The 18223-nt window shown below is 38.2% G+C and overlaps 1 long non-coding RNA gene across 2 annotated transcripts in view; it reads left to right on the plus strand.

Annotated features, from left to right (window-relative positions):
* The first annotated feature begins 1335 nt into the window (after positions 1–1335).
* LOC125920980 (uncharacterized) overlaps positions 1336–18223 on the plus strand; it is a 25521-nt gene continuing 8633 nt past the window's right edge. The window contains exons 1-3 of one of the 2 annotated variants that reach the window (XR_007457273.1): positions 1336–1496; positions 5780–5883; positions 10531–10796. This is a non-coding gene — a long non-coding RNA (uncharacterized LOC125920980). Of the gene's footprint in view, positions 1497–5779; positions 5884–10530; positions 10797–18223 lie in introns of those variants that run through there. The other variant, XR_007457272.1, reaches the window with a different exon arrangement.

The raw sequence follows: 18223 nt of genomic DNA on the forward strand, positions 1-18223 counted from the left end.
GCTGTAAGGATTAATTAATAAACCATGATTGTTAAGCCCACTGCAAACACAAAGCATGGTATGAAGATACTTGGTTAGCAAGTAACAAAGTGAGGGCTCCAAGTACTGGGCAGGGATGCTGCAAGCTTAGAGTCCTAACCACTTCTCCTTTAGAGCACTCAGGTCAATGCAGCCTTCTTTGTTCCTTCACCATGGGAATCTCTCCCTAAGCCCAGACCAGGAGTGCCTCCCCTCAGAGGCTCAATATGCTCACATGCTTCTCTATTCTTCCACCTGCACCTGCTGTTTCTCTGTATTTTGGTTCATCTCAGTTGCTAGCTTTTATTCCACCTTTCTTATATTGATATTCCTCTCCCAACGGTTTCAGAAGAGAAAATCTGCTTTCTACACTAGGAAGAATTCTGCAATCATGCTCCTCACCTAGTCAGGTGACAGGACTTGAGGGGGTTTTTCTCCTACCTCCCTTGTGGCCTGTGTATGTATGTGTGGTCTCTCGTTCACTCTCTCACTTACACACACACACACACACACACACACACACACACACACACACACACGCCTGTGGTGAGATTACAAAGATTAACGGGGTAATCTGAGAGACGAGAGAATACCTTCCCTGGGAAGTCATTAATTTGACTCAATCACAAATTCAATCCAATTAAAACAAGTATTTATCATGCAGGTTTTTCCGAAAAGCAGCCACAGTGCAGTACAAGGCAATAAGCCAAGTCCCTTGTCTTCAAGAGAGATACGTACATAGTAACCCTAACATAAACAGAGCCATGGTGCTTTAAACAATATATAACCAAAAAGAATGAAAGATTTCAGGTTGATAAAAAGAAGGATGGGTAGATGGAAAGAACCCATCTTTCCATCTTTCACTCCTGTGAAAGGAGTGAAAAATATAGGTCTACAGAGAAACTGGTCTGTTACCATCAGGATACTAAATGCTTCCATATTAAGTTATCCATTTTAAAATTTCTCTATGGGGTAATATTTTTCCAGATGCTAAAACTGGCAATCAGGCAGGTAATTTTCCCAAGTTGTCACTGTCAGTGGTACAGCATGAAGTGAAGACCATAGTCACAATATAAAATCTGGGAGTTCTAAACACTCTACTCCTTGCAATTATGTAAGAAATGCCACATTACATAAATAGCCATATACAGTATAAATCTTTGAGTGGATTGAGGTGAATACCTTTAGATTAAGTACATTAACTTCATATATGTAGTTGTGTGGTCACAATGGTTACTTGGAAACATGTTGTAAGAATAGTGCGACATGAATCAGAGTCATAATACATATCAGAACAAGTAGTTTAGTATGGCAGCATCCACAAACCAACAATAAAGGCAAGTGGCAAAGTCTCAGTGAAAAACCTTGACCTGTCACTGAAAGCCATTGTCAACATCTAAATGTCAGAACACAACTTTTAAAAGGATTTGAAACTAGAATGCATTAGGAGAATCAGTACAACATAGACAATTTATAAGGTAGGACTCAAAGGTAAAGACAACCTGTTATAAGATATAAGGTCAAGATGTTTGTTTTTAAAGTATTGTTTAGTTAGCTTAATTTTCCATTAAATGTCAAATCATCAGCCTACTATCTATTTTATAGCAGACAGGGCATCTGAGGTTCTTACCAGCTGTGATTTTCCCTAAGGGTTTAATGGGTTTGTATATTTGTACAAAGTAATATTATCATTATCATAAATGTTTTCTAATTATTTCTTGGTATTAATGAAAGCATGTTGTATTATTGATGGATTAAGTACAATATTTATAAAACAGTGATAGGATTAAAGGGAAATAAATATGTATATCTTTCTGCATGTGTAAACAATAAATATTAATTCCCATCATCAATTTTGTGCAAAGTGACTTAGTACATACTAATAACTTACTAAATACTTTGGTTAACTATTGTGTATTTGGAGTATAGCTATAGTGTTTGCTTATCTGTAAGGTGAAGGACTAGGGTCAATCAGGTAGGGCCTGAGGCCTGCAGGAAGGACAAGGATCCAGAAAAATGGGCCCAAGAATGCTGAATTTTCAGGAAATAAGCAAGATGTACCTAATAAGCTTTAAGATGAAAGGAACATAAACTTTTATCAAGAACAAAAATAAAGACGGGTGCCTGGGTGACTCAGTTGGTAAAGCGTCTGACTCAATCTTAGCTCTTGATCTCGGGTCATGAGTTCAAGCCACACACTGGGCTCCTCACTGGGCATGAAGCCTACTTTAAACAACAACAACAACAACAACAACAACAACAACAAACTTCTATTAAAAATAAAAGGAAAAAAAAAAAACAAAAAGAAGCCTCATGGGGGGTCATAAATCCACACAGTAAACACTTGTGTACACACATATACATAATTTATATTGCAGTGGCTCTCTAGCAACATTCTTTTGATTTTTGATGGGTGTAGGTTTTTTTCTCTGTCCCATTTGTTGTGTAAGCTCCCTGAAGACAGCAATAAAGCATCCACGTGACAAAGTGTAAAACAACCACGATTTGAAGATAGAAGAATGTGGCTTGGAATTTGGACTCTCCAACTCTGCTGAGAGGTATTGGGAGACAGTAATGGTGTGTGTCATTAGCTCATTGTCTTGCCATCATTTTCAATAACTAGGTCAATCTTTTACTGCAACCCAGGACTTGGTTTTGATATAAATGCAAAGCAATTTCTCCTCCCAAACTGAAAAGTATAATACATTTTAAGGCTATGATATGAACCATTCAAGAAACATGTGTCTGCTGATGAGATTTTAAAGAAATTACATCAGTCAACTGATGGAAGTCACTTAAGCAAATAGATTCATAAGACACAACTGAAGTGATGATACAGTTTTAAATCGCAATACTATTTTCAGTCGGCATAGAAAGTTTTTTCTTTGGATTAATGTATTTTAAGTTGAGGGATAACAAGTTGTGAATTGAGAAAATAGGAAAGCTCTCATCTTTCCATTCTAGTCTATGAATAAATAGGAGTGTGAGTAGCATAAACTTCTGAATTTCTCATTTGATTAACTTCATCAATTTGATTTCTATTTTAAATAAGGCTGTTTCTAACATACTATCCCCTTTTCCTAAGGGCAAAATTATTGTCAATAACACTCATGGTTCATTATCCTAGTCCTAATAGGTTTGTCAAGAACAGAATAACATCAGATAAGGAAAAATAATTTACAGAATTAAATTGGGGAAGTCTTAGCCTCAGTATCACGGTTGATTTTTACCAGAAAGTAATCCAAATAGTGTGGACTTTTCAGAAGTTTGCCAGGGTGACAGGTGGCTGTGTAATGAAATGCACAGATGTTATGAGTACAGGAGGCATCTCTGGGTCACCCCCACAAGTCTGAGCCCTCACCTCAGGCCTCCCTAATGTGCAAGCAGCCTTTTCAAACCATCACATATCCCAGAGGATCCAGAATGCCCGTGATCTCAAGTTTGCTAAAGCATCTGTTGTTACTATATTGCACCAGAGCTAGCTTAATGAAAACTGATATGTTGCCAGAACAACATGACAATAAATACTGTTTCTTAACGTAAATGATTTGTTAAAGCCTGTCCGGGCAAGAAATGACCACACAGTGTATTTTTGTAATCACTTATGCTTTTTGCTGTTTCTAGGAAATATAGTTCAGGTTAGTGTCCTATTTCTCTTAAGTAATTTTAGGCCCTGTACATGTTTCCAATCTAATTCAGTCCACAGAACTTACTTCTAATCAGCTTATTTGTGTTCCATAGTGCCTTTATTCTCCATTTGAGTGACTAAGCACACAGAATTCCTGCTTAACAGGTACCCAGGCAACAGGAGTGATGAAAACAGGCACAAATCAAATTCAAGAGGCAGAAAATAGAGCAATCTGGGCTGCAGAAGATAGTCAGATAATCTGTGTGCAAGTTGCTTTTGAAAACTTTACTCAACACCAGACTCAACCTATAAATTTAATCATGATTGGTCAAATTTAGAGAAAAATAGTTAGACTTTACCATCTAGAGGCTGGGTCCTTTATTCCCCAAATTTAAGGAAATCTTAGCCACCTGAGAGTCCATGTTAGCTTCACAGGGATCAATATTAGGAAAGGAATAGGATCATAAAAATAAATTACTATAAAGATCTCTAAATAGATCTGCAAATATATTATTGTATTAAAACAACACACTGAAAAAAATGCCCATACAGCTGCTGTAGAATAGTGGTTCTCTGAGTGTAGTCCTCTAACTGGTACCATCAGCATCACCTGGAACTTGTTAGAAGTGAAAATTCTTGGACTCCACCTCACGCTTATTTAATCTAAAGCACAAGGGATGGAGCCCAGTAAACCATGCTTGAATGAGGAGCATCACAGAGGAAAGCATGTCCCTAAATTCTATTCAGAGGCACATTTATCCCAGACTATTTTCACATAGTAATCAATCAAACCTAAGGTTCACTGGAAAATTAAACTATAATGTTCTCGTCCTTGATCATATTTGATTAAAATAATACAGTTATTTTCTCCACTACAATATTTAAACATTTTATTGACATTAATATTTAGAAAAGCAAAGATTTGGAGTCAGTGGTTTAATTGTGATTACAATGGTAGCAAAATATTTTTCTGAAGTTTATTTATCTATTTTGAGAGACAGAGAGAGAAAGAGAGCATGAGCAAGCAAGCAGGAGCAAGGGAGGAGCAGAGAGGGAGGAAGAGCGAATCCTAAGCAGGCTCTGCACTGTCAGCACAGAGACAGATACAGGGCTCGAGCTCACAAACTGTGAGATCACGACCTGAGCTGAAATCCAGAGTTGGTCGTTTAACCAACTGAGCCACCCAGGCACACTGGTAGCAAATATTTTAAATAGCAAGCATATAAGGCAGGAGCTTTAATGTTTCTATGTAGCTAAGCCAAAACCACCATATCTTTGTTTTTACATGTATATCCAGTTTTATATCAAAGAACAGAATAAAAATTACAATGTCAAGATTTTGCAATAACAGATTAACTATCCAGGAATATTGAGGGTCTGGTGTGACTTGATAATAAAATAGGGTGTCATTGTTTTTATAAGTCTCCAGTGGAGTTGAGGTGGAAAGCTACAAGGCAGAATAATGTTCTCACTTCTCTTGGGTGTTTTAATTCTTCAGAGCTGCTGAAAACTAGCGTAGAGGCCTCCTGACACTTGCACATTCCCTCCCATCTTTCTCTTCTAATTGCCCTTGGCCAAATGAATAACCACTGGGGCATAAAAAGGAGTCCCACCCTCTCCAAGAATGAATGATTTCCAAATCATAGATAACTGTATTCTGAATTTCACAGTGCTGGAGCAGAAAATTGCAGAAGGTGGAAAGTGCAGGATGAAAAGGGTTCATTCAGAAGCTGACAGCTGGTAAAGAGCAGAGATGAGACAATCAGGAACAAGCTAGTCCGATTTGGGAGTAAAGGGTGTAGAGAAATAGGCAAGCAATATCAAGGTAGTCAGGGTTGGTGAGGTCAGGAGCCAAGGGAAATGAAAACTGGGAAGGACAAGCACTGATAAAGGAGGGAGAAACTAATGCCACTTCCTTTAAATTCCACTCTAAGTATATTCTCAAGATTCTAAGTTTAGGTCACTTATAAGATTCTGGTAAGTTAATGAATTTATACTGTAATTCATGTATTAACCTTTATGATTCATGGTACTACCTGGTATGAAGCATTTGGCTACTTTATACCTTTAGAATACTGGTGTTTACCTGGAACTCATTTTAGCTAGATCACTTGTCTTCATCCTCCTATCCAGGATTCAAATGAAAGAGGTCAGCTCATAACTTTGGGCCTGAAGGGAAAGCCACACTGGTTTGCTGTGGACAAGATTATGAGTTGCCATACCGAAGAATCTTAATGGTATGGTCTCTTCTTCCTTCTCCTACACATCCTGGATAACCTGGAAGGAGTCCAGGCCATCAGGGCTGGCTCTGCTTAGCCCTCTGTCAAAACAGTATAGTCTTGTGATAAGCAATAAATCAGCTATCCAATGGGCAATCTCATCTAGTTATCTTGATGACCAAAACAAGGACGCATTTAGTTCTTTTAGTTACTAAGATCACAAAATCAGATTACTCATTCTAGAAGTGATAGATAGATTCTGTGATTCCCTAAATCAACTTAATAACAAATATGGGGGAAAGGACAACACAAAACTTACCATTTTAACTATTTTTAAGTATAACATTCAATCAAATATGGCGTGCGCGCGTGTGTGTGTGTGTGTGTGTATATATGTATTTATCATATATTATATATTATATATATTAAGTGTATTTAAAGTGTATTTATATATACATATATAAGTATACCATTCAATTAAATATGATGAGTGTGTGTGTATATATATACACACATATACACATATATAAACCATATGTGTATACCATATGTATTTTTATATATATGTATACCATATATATTTTTTATACATATAACTAAACCAAATAGTTGCAGCAGTGTAACCCTAATCCAGCCCTAGAACACAATCACATTGAAGGCAGCCTCAGATATGACCCTTTACGGGACCAGATCCAGAAAGAAAACTCCAGAGATGATAAGCACTTTGCCCAAAGGTCTCACAAACACTAGACCCAAGGCTCCTCAATCTCAGGCCAATCCTCCTTCCTTTTTAACCAACCTGAGTCAGGATAACACAAAATTAAGCTATATGGCAATTATCTGATAAATTTGATGGATGTATGAGAACAAACAGGGATAATTATGGCCAGAAAATCCAATTTAGGTCCTCAATTACCTAGACTGTCTACATTGACCAAATAAACTGGATAATGGCCAAAAATGCACTCTACATTGTGTTGTACACCCAGAGCCTAAGAAGCATTTCATTGTGCTTTTGTGATTAATAGGAAGACCCACACCACTGAGAGAACTATAAAGTACAAATCTAAATGGATGCCTCTTACATCAATGAAACATATTTGAAAGTTATCCCAAATCTTTTATTTATTGGTAAGTGGAGTGAAAATGCTATAGGAACTAAACATATACACATTATAGAATTTCTCTGAGGTAATCACACTGCTTCTGTCCAGGTCCTTTGTTTCATCAAACATATTATTCCTCCAAATGAGTCAACTATAATTAGGCCAAAGTTGTAAAATGAAAAGAGGACAAAGCCCTCATACTAAAAGCCTTATTCTTGACTTCATTCTAAAAATTATGTAGGTCTCAGTTGTAAACTTAAAATAAACATCAGACTTAGGATGTTTGGTAATGAATGGAAAGCATTAAAGGAAAGGGGCTTTCAGGCAATCCTTGCAAAAACTTTCCTACAAGATTTCATGTGTTGTTTTTTTTTAATGTTTATTTATTTTTGAGAGAGAGACACAGAGTGTGAGCAGGGGAGGGACAGAGAGAGAGAGGGAGACACAGAATCTGAAATAGGCTCCAGGCTCTGATCTGTCAACACAGAGCCCAACGCAGGGCTCAGACTCACAAACCATGAGATCATGACCTGAGCCAAAGTCAACACTCAATTGATGGAGCCACCCAGGTGCCCAAGACTTCATGTTTTAAAGTAAAAATTATGCTACTCAAATTTAGAGTGGTTTTCCCATGCAGTTTCAACAAGAATAGTGTATTTCAAAATTAAGGTGTTTCTGTTTTTAAAAATAATTAGATTCAGAATGTCTTATGCCAGTATCAGGATCAGAAATGACTATGTGTCTTGATTAAAGGCTGAGAAGATGGGCCCAGGGTAAGATTAATTAAAAAGCAAGACACAGCATGGTATAAAGGAGAGCCTATTGTAAGGGGAATCAAAAATTGGGTTCTAACTCCCTATCTAGCTATTTGAGTCACCTTCTCTCTGGACTTCAGTTCCCTTATCTCTAAATGAGAAGGTTGACTGGATCAGTTTCCTGCTCCACCTCTGACTTTAAGCCAGGGATCAGCAAACTAAGGATGATAAGCAAAATGTATTCCCCCACTGGCTTTTGTAAATAGTTTAATTGGAACACAGCCACACTCAATCATTTACATATTGTCTGTGGCAGCTTTCATGCTTCAAAAGCAGAGCTGGATAATTGCAACAGAATCTGTATGGCCCACAAAGCCTAAAAGACTTACTCTCTAGCCCTTTACATAAAAAGTTGGCTGACCCTTGCTCTAAGCCACTGACGAGTTTCTGACAAAAGAGAACACCTTGGCATCACTGCTTAACCAAAGTCTAGCTTTTAATGGATTCTAACAATTTCATAGGACACTCATAGATTTTCACTAATCCTGTGCCCAATGCCATGCCAAGTAACAGTTCTTGAGGGATGATACTTCACTGTCCTTTTTCAGTCATTCTGGTCATTGATGTTCTGGTCCTTCACTATAACTTCAATAATAAGCGATGGCAATTAGTAGGGGCACCATCTGGAGGTTTTGCTGATCATTGATAGGGCTGGTGAAGATGGCTTCAGTTTATTCAAAATGGTCCAGTTCCCCAGTTTCAGGGTCAAGCAAAATCCCTTCTCTGTCTCAGAAAGGAGGGCGAGCCAAGAGATTGATACTAGATGAGGAAAAGACGAAAAGCTGTTGAAAGTCTGTAAAACTGAAAAAGAGAATTGAAGACAGGAGCCGTGGAGCTCATGTATCTTTCATCTTTTTGAGAAGCACAATTGATGTTGAAGCTAAAAATCTATACCCAAATTAGTAGGTACAGGATTGCCTCAGACTGAAATTACATAAATGCCTTAAAACTCAAGTGATGCAAGGGAAGGAAACTCATATATGCTCCTTATTATCCAATATTCCTCCTCACCAAACCTCACTATTAATGTGAAGACCTCTCAGAGCGAGAGAGACCTCTAGGGCAACCTTATCTGTATGCTATACTTCTCTGTCATCCAAGGACTCTGCTAGCTATTCATGCACACAGCCATTTCAGAGTTTGCTTCCTCAATGATCTTTCTACGCGCCAAGATACTAAGACCCTGGGAATACTTCCCCTGCAAAACTCAAGCAGTTGGCATAGATATTCAAGAGTGAAATCTCCACTAAATTGTTACTTGTACAATTTTTTTTTAAGAAACTCAATAGAAGCTGCATACCATCTTAAAACATACCCCCATTTCTGGTGCTCTCAAAGCCAACATAAAAAACAAATGGGGTCAAAAATGTCTCCCTTTAAATTAGTATTCAGCTCACTTAGAACTGTATGCAGCTATATTAAAGAATATCTGTTGTTATCTTTTGAGTCATCACTAGTAACCTGGTGCAAATATATTATCTCATTTAATCCTCAAAATATCTTTGTCAAATTCAGAATCATTAATTCCACTTGACGGAAAAGGAAACTAAAGGCTGAATGAGTTAAGGGACTGGTCAACTGTCACACAACTATTAAACGATATAATAGGTGGTTGAGTCTGAATCCAGTCTATATTCTTTCCTCAAATCCACACTGTCTTCCACTGATGATTTCTTCTGTCCAAAAAGGTTTACTCTAGTTCCTGAGCTGTAATGCTAACTGGGGACAAAGGTACGGAGCACCTCGGCCTCACCATTCAGCAATCATTCATACTCAGTAAGATCCAGAAGGCAATATCCCAAGGCCCTAACCCCAGTACTCTTTGCCCGCTGCTTGCTTTTGCCCAGGAGCTAGGTCTGGATGTCTGGCTCAGCTTTCTACTTAGTTCAGAGGTCTTCCATGCATCTCAGTTCATTCAGTTGAGTCTATATAATCTACTCAGCTCATGTTATTCATCATCTCCCCCATACTAAAAACAAGCCATGGGGCAAATATCAACGTCTCAGCCCTTAGGTGGAACCTGGCCATAACTAAGGAAGTGCTCGTAAGTGCAGAGATGACACCTACATGGATGAGATACTGGCAGGGCCTCCCCATCCATCAGGTTTCAAGCTGAGATGGCAGCACCTACATGAATCGTGTCCATGCTAAGGTTTAAATCTTGCATGTACATTAAGGACTTAGGGAGTACAAGACTTAGCAAGCAGACACCTCCCTGCCTTTACTTCATCTCCTCCTGGCCAAGCTGCTCACTTTCCCAGGAAGTTTCTCTCTGGTATCTAATCAAGGTCTAGATTGATCTGTCAAAACTAGGTGTTCTGTTCTAGTTCACTAGAACTAGGCTTGTGAGCTCAGTAACCCAGGAGATGTGGATAACTATGCCTTGGTGAAGGGACTTCTGCACACTTGGTCAAGGCAGGCAGCCACCCCAAACCCAGACTGCTGTGGGACTATAGGCCCAAGCTGCTGAATGCATCTGACTAGAAAGAGAATTGAGATTCAAGGGAAAGGAAGAACTGCTGAGTTTGGACCTTTAACAGATTGTGATTTTATATAAGCGCGCTGTTATTTGTCAAAGGGTCTGTTTTCTCTGGCTAAACTGAAATGGGATATGAAAAATCTTTGCTTAAAAAATTTGCATGTTTCCTCTACAAAGCGTATTTCAATCCTTCATTCTAGGATGTTTCTTTATAACTTGGCATAATTTGCTACAGCTCATCATAAATGCTTCTAACATCCCACAGGAAGGACGCAAAGGAGATGCTGGAAATTGTGGAAGAGCTGTGGGGTGATTCTCCTTTCCTTCCCACCAGACTAAGTCTCTTTCCTAGGTCTTTAAAGTAGATACAGCAACAGTAAATAAAAAAATAATAATAATAATAGGAAAAGATCACCTATTGTTGGCTGTCAACTCCACCTGCTCATATTAGAAGACAAGTTCTAAGTTTGGATCATAAATTGTAAATCCCTGTAGTATAAACTCTTAAATGAATTAAGAAACTTCCAAACATGTGGAAAGCATGAATCTATTCCCTTAAATATTAATAAAACTGAATTTTTCAATCATGATCCTTCAAATATATTAATTTTCTTCTGAACATATTAATTCTTTCACTCTGCATTAGAGCCATTTGTAAACATAGTATCTCACTTATTAGACTGTTGGGTACTTGAGTATAGAATCCATGTCAGATATAGTACCTATATCTGCAGTGTTTGATACATAATAGGTTCTAAAGGGGGGGGGGAATTATGAGTGCTCATGATATTTGTATTTAGCCTTTCATGGTAGAGCTGTCATTTAGGGAATGGCTGTCCATCCAGGTACTACATTCTCAAATATATCCTGAATCAACTTTTATTGTGTTAAGCCACTGACATAGATGTGTCTATTTGCTATTTCATTTAAAGTAACACTAATACAGTGAACACACAATTAATTAACTGGCTAATACCTGAATATTAATATCAGATATTTAAAATTTCTGATTATTCAAATAAAAGAATGGTGACAGAATCAGATTTATCATGAAGCCAATAAGGCTTAAATTTCAGGGTCCTTCACTAGCACAGCACTGTTCCAAGATCCTGGGGAAATCCCTGCCAATATGTTCAGTTTTTATAAGTGTTTCAAAAGAAAGTTTTTGGTTTTTTTTTTTTTTTTTTTAGGAAAAGACCCTGAAATTATAAAGGCCTCAGGGTCCACAAAAACAGACTTCAGCTCTGGCTCAAGATAAAAGAACATGGTGGTATACAATGCATAAAGTATGAAATTTGTACTTGTAATGCACAAAGTATGAAATTTGTACTTGTAATGCACAGAAAGTCGATCTCTTCCACTGAAGTTGACTCTTTTATTAATAACAATGTCACATAATTTAAAGTAGACTGCAATTTATTGTCACATTTTCTCTCATTAGTTTTTCTATGATGCCTTATGCAGAGAGAATTGCCTCATTAATAACTTTGACCAATTGCTTTTGCAAGATGTTGATTATTTTTTCCCTTTGCATTTGACAAAGCTTAGAAATAGGGCAAAATGTCTTTCTTATTATAGTGTTAAGTTAGTTTTAATAATTAGTCAACTATGGATGTTTTAAACATTTCCAATAAATTCATCTTTGGGCGTAGATAGACACTGCATCATACCCAACTTAAAACACACACACACACACACACATGCACGCATGCACACACGGTTATGAAATGCTCAAAAAAGGGAAAAAGTAATCAAACAATGTTTAATTTAATTCAGCTTTCACATATTTAATATTTTGGTGATTGAGATTATAATCAGAAGGGAGAAATGGTTTAGAAATGGAACAACTCATGCCTGTGGGTAGGAGTTTGAGTTTTGAAGGTGAGCACATACAATGGAATATTTTGCCTGAATCTTTGGTTCTAAACATTTGTGTTTGCTGTATTAAGAAAAGTTTTTCCTAGAAAATTTCTTGAATTTGTTATTATTCAATTTGATTTGCTTCTTCCTTTATCTCTGCCTAAACTTCTTTCAGACAATCTATAAGGAGAAAGAAAAAAACCATATTTTGCTTCTTTTTGACACAGGCTTTAGTCATTTGTTACCATATTATTGCATATTCACTTCTGATATCAGAATAAAAAATTAGATTACTATTTAGGAACAAAATTAATCTTGGAATTTTTAAAAGCAGAATTCTTATTACAGGAAATTCAGGACAGCAAAACAAAAACAAATCAAGGAACTAAAGATCAATTCATGGTTGTTTCTAAGACAACATTCATGCAAGTATTTAAATGCACATAGTAAAAATTGAAGATAGCTCTATGGTTTCTGAAATGAAAGAGTTCCCATAAAAACCAGGAAGCATTCATAGATGTATTCAGAGTACACATTTTAAAGATGGTTTTTTTCAGGAATTGCACAGTAGTGTTGTACTATCCATACATAAGCAACATGGGCAGCAGCTGTAACTTGTTTTCATCCCAAAGAACTCGTTTTAACAGCTGAACATTAAAACATTGAACTTGGCACTGAGGAATCCACACTTACTTTTATTTCCAAGAAATTTCAAGTAAGCTATTACAGAATAAATAATTTGAATCTCTACATTGTGCATCTATGAGTGAAGGTTTTTAATGCTCATACCCATAAAGTACATTTTTATTATGAGTCCAGCACCATTATCTAAATAACAGAAAATATTTCCCCTAAATCTAATTTTGACTCCCTTTCTTTTAGCATAGGCTGTTTGATCATTCAATAATTAACTTTCATCTCAAAGGTGTCTCTTCTTTAATTCTTTACAAGAATACTAAGATACCCTAATTTCACTGGCAGCTTTCAGTTACGTAAACCATTGGATTAAGACCTTAAATGCAATTTGATATTTTCCCTAACTACTTATGAACAGAAGCCAATTGGTGACCATGAACTGTAACATTTACAAGTGCCGCTAGCCTTTTACTGCCCATAGACTCCCCATATCCCTGTAGCCCAGAGATATATCAATTGAAACAGCCAGACAGCGGTCAAGATTGCTTCATAGGCCCCCTGTCTGTAGCACACATTTGTTCTGCGTTCATGAATTTGATGTATAGCTGTGGAATCAAAGACGCACATTCATCATAGAAGAAGCCAGTGTTTTATCTAGGAGCTCTAAGTTTGCTGATAAGTACAAAGAAAAGAACAGCACCCAAGAGAAGAAGGGAAAGAAGAAAGATGGCGAGCTAGCAGTGGGTAAAACTGAACAAAGGATTATGGACTACTACACAGGAGCAATTCATCCAGAATCTGGACTACAACTGTGTTATCTTTCATTATCAAACCTCTCTTTCCCCTCCTTAGAGGCCTACTGCATGACCTTACAGATAGTAGGTACTCAATCAATATTCACCACCACTAGGTCACACCAACCACCTGTGTCCTTCTCACTTGGGGAATGTGGTGAGAAGAAGGAATGGGTATAAGTGGTCCACATAGGAGAGGCTCTTCCTCTCCACACTGATCTGATTATCTTTCTTGGTGCCCTATCTTCCCTTGGTCCAGACTTTAGTATTTAGCTCAGGCCCATTGAAGTGTCTAGAAAAATTTATTTCCTTTACAGCCCCTGAACAAAACCAGTATTCATTTTCCAAGATGGAATCACAAGAGAAATATGAAAGCTAACTGCACGTAGTATAAATAAACATGGTATGGGAACATGAGAGCAGAACACAACGGCCTGACACAGACGAGAGAGACAATCCAGCATAACAAATAGTAAGTTGTGCTTTGCCCGTGGCATTTTCTGGCTCCATCAATAATTATATAATACAACAGTCACTGATTTCTCAGCCCTGGATCAATAATGGGTTTCACATCCCCTCCAGAGCTGGTTGTTGACCAAGGTGCTTGCTCAGACCCCCACCCCATCCATAGCAAAAATCAATTCTTGCCTAACTGCTTGTGTGCTTGGAATGCGAGCGTCGGAGCAATGTTGAGTTTAATAGCAACTGCAGAATTCACAATGATTTCATATCTGGCTACATAAGCCTGTTCAACTCAACAAGTAGTTTCAAAGGAAAGTCCTCAGCCCAAAAGATAGAATACAGTAGAACCTCATAAACATAGCAGCAACCTCAAGTATGTAGCACACTCATAGGCCCAGAGCACACTGTGGCTAGACGCCAGAAGTTTTATCTGTCCCATGATTAGCCTATCTCATATATTCTATCAGATGAGCTTGTAATGTAGCATTCTACATACTTAGCACAACAGGATGGTAGTGCCACAGTAGTATCTGGGATGCATCCTCTGACTTCTGGTCCCAAAATATTCCACCACATCCCATAGGACATCAAAAGTCAATTACACCACATGATAAAATGTATTTCTCAAAATGTAAAGAAGCTCCATTTCTTTATGCCTACTAATGTATTTTTAAGCACGGGTATACATGAAGAGCAACACTAGTTGTGTATACTCAACATCGAAAAGAGAGATGTAGTAATCATTTTAATCTCATCAAGACAGATGGTCCAACTTGATAATAGAGATGCCAAAGTAGATTTTCAAAATTCAATTACTCGCTTTGGTTGTCTGCCTTGATTTGGTTAACTAGACAATAGCCCTAACTCATCAAGTCCTAAAATGGTAGCTTATGAATGAGAGGAAAATTGTGAAATGGTTCATTTTAGCTCTTATTCACACTTCTCTGCAGGGCATCCTGGCATGAAGATGTTAGAGAAACACATCATACACATTAAGAACCTTCGTTTTTCAGTTAAAAAACAAATAAATAAAACCGAAAGAGAATGCGGTGGTAATCCAGGGTCATGAGCAGCCTCAGCATCTCATGGCACAGGGTCTGTATGCTATTTATTCATGGTCCAAGACCTTCTGCTAAGCTGACAAATGTATTCGTGGGTTCTAGAACCATGCCACCAAATTACCCATTCCTGCCCCCTCCCTCCCATTTTTCAAAAGATTTCCCCTTTGTACTTATGAAAATAACTTAAAGAATAAGCCTGATAAATGTATTCACAATATGGGGTTTTCAGGGCAGTATCTTCTGATCTTTTCTCCCCTCTCCAACCTCCCCGTCCCCCAAACACTTTCTGCCTATAGGTTTATCCTCAACCAGTTAATAGCAACTCCCTTCTTTGAATTCCTCAGACTAAAATCTTTGGACTTATATTTGACTTCTTCCTTGCCTTAACGGCACATGTAATCCATCATGAAATACTGCCAGCTCTACCTTCAGCAGACATCCGGAACCTGACCATCTCTCACAACTTTCACTCTGGCCCAAGTTACCATCATAACCTACCCCTATCATTGCAACAGTTTCCTCACTATGATTACTGAGGGTGTCAGTGCCTCTACTTTTGCCACTCTCATCCTCCCCCCGCAGGTCATTCTCACCACCACAGCCAAAATTATTCCTTTAAAGCCCCCAAAATGAATATGCCACTTTTCTGCTTAGAACTTTCCAACATCTCTGCCTCTCACTAGAAAAACTAAACCCTGACAAGGTCTCTAAGACCCTACACAACCCACTTCTCTAACTTCATCTTCTCTTCACTCCCTTGCCCACTCTGCACCCACCACACTGGCTTCTTATATGTCCCCTGAATGCTCCAGGCATGCCCTGGCCTCAGCATTTTTGTAATATCTTTCTCTTCTCTCTGGACCACTTTTTGCTCAGATATATCCATGGTTTTCCTTTATCTCCTTCAAGACTCTGCCTAAATGGGGGGGCCTGGGTGGCTCAGTCGGCTAGGAGTCCAACTCTTGACTTTGGCCCAGGTCATGAACTCATGATGCATGGGGTGGAGACCTGTGCATTGGGTTCCATGTTGACAGTGCAGAGCCTGTTTGGGATTCTCTCTCTCCCTCTCTCTCTGCCCTCCCCAAATTAAATAAACTTAAGGAAAAAAAGACTCTGCCCAAATGTCACCTTCCCTAATCATTTGCATTTCTATACACCAATAATGAAATAGAAAGATATCAAGGAATTGATCCCATTTACAATTGCACCAAGAACCATTAAATACCTAGGAATAAACGTAACCAAAGAAGTAAAACATCTGTACACTGAAAATTATACAAAAGTTATGAAAGAAATTGAAGAAGACACAAAGAAATAGAAAAAACATTTCATGCTCATGGATTGGAAGAACAAATATTGTTAAAATGTCAATAGTACCTAAAGCAATCTACACATTCAATGCAATCCCAATCAAAATAGCACCAGCATTCTTCCCAGAGGTAGAACAAACAATCCTAAAATTTGTAAGGAAGCACAAAAGACCCCGAATAGCCAAAGTAATGTTGAAAAAGAAAACCAAAGTGGGAGGCATCACAATCCCGGACTTTAGCCTGTATTACAAAGCTGTAATCATCAAGACGGTATGGTATTGACACAAAAACAGACACATAGACCAATGGGATAGAATAGAGAAACCAGAATTAGACCCATAAATATTTGGCCAACTAATTTGCGACAAAACAGGGAGGAGTATAGAATGGAAAAAAGTCTCTTTAGCAAATGGTGCTGGGAGAACTGGTGAAACATGCAGAAGAATGAACCTGGACCACTTTCTTACACCATACACAAAAACAGACTCAAAATGGAACAAAGACCTAAATGTGAGACAGGAAACCATCAAAATCCTCGAGGAGAAAGTAGGCAACAACCTCTTTGACCTTGGCAGCAGCAGTTTCTTACTTGACAGGTCTCCAAAGTCAAGGGAAACAAAAGCAAAAATGAACTACTGGGACCTCATCAAGATAAAAACTTCTGCACAGCAAAGAAAACAATCATCAATACTAAAAGGCAACTGACAGAATGGGAAAAGATATTTGCAAATGACATATTGGGATAAAGGGTTAGTATCCAAAATCTGTAAAGAAGTTACCAAACTCAACACCCCAAAGACAAATAATCTGGTGAAGAAATGGGCAGAAAACACGAATAGACAGTTTTCCAAAGAAGACATCCAGATGGCTGACAGACACATGAAAAGGCTCAACATCACTCCTCACCAGGAAAATACAAATCAAAACCACACTGAGATATCACCTCACACTGGTCAGAGTGGCTACAATTAACAACTCAGGGAATAACAGATGTTGACAAGGAGGTGGAGAAAGAGGAACCCTCTTGTACTATCGGTGGGAATGCAAACTGGCACAGCCACTCTGGAAAACAGTGTGGAGGTTCCTCAAAAAATGAAAAATAGAATTACCCTATGACTCAGAAATAGCACTACTAGGAACTTATCCAAAGGATACAGGAATGCTGATTCATAGGGGCACATATACCCCAATGTTTATAGCAGCCCTATCAACAGTAGCCAAATTATGGAAAGAGTCCAAATGTCCATCAACTGATGAATGGATAAAGAAGATGTGGTGTGTGTGTGTGTGTGTGTGTGTGTGTGTGTGTTGGAATACTACTTGGTGATGAAAAAGAATGAAATCTTGCCATTTGCAACAACATGGATGGAACTGGAGGGTATTATGCTAAGTGAAATAAGTCAGTCAGAAAAAGATATCATATGTTTTCACTCATATGTGGAATTTGAGAAACTTAACAGAAGACCATGGGGAAAGGGAAGGAAACAAATAGTTACAGAGAGGGAGGCAAACCTTAAGAGACTTTTAAATACAGAGAACAAACTGATGATGGTTGGGGGTGAGGAGCGGGGAAACTGGGTGATGGGCACTGAGGAGAGAACTTGTTGGGACGAGCACTGGGTGTTGTATGTAAGTGATGAATCACAGAAATCTACTCCGGAAGCCAAGAGTACACTGTATACAGTGTATGTTAGCTAGGTTGCCAATCAATTATATAAAACAATGAAAAATAGCCAGCTAGAGACAAGAGAGGAGAGGAGGGGAGAGGAGGAGAAGAGAGGAGGAGGGGAGAGGAGGAGAAGAGAGGAGGAGAAGAGAGGAGGAGAAGAGAGGAG

This window comes from Panthera uncia, chromosome C2 (genome assembly GCF_023721935.1).
Source record: "Panthera uncia isolate 11264 chromosome C2, Puncia_PCG_1.0, whole genome shotgun sequence".
Lineage (NCBI taxonomy): Eukaryota > Metazoa > Chordata > Mammalia > Carnivora > Felidae > Panthera > Panthera uncia.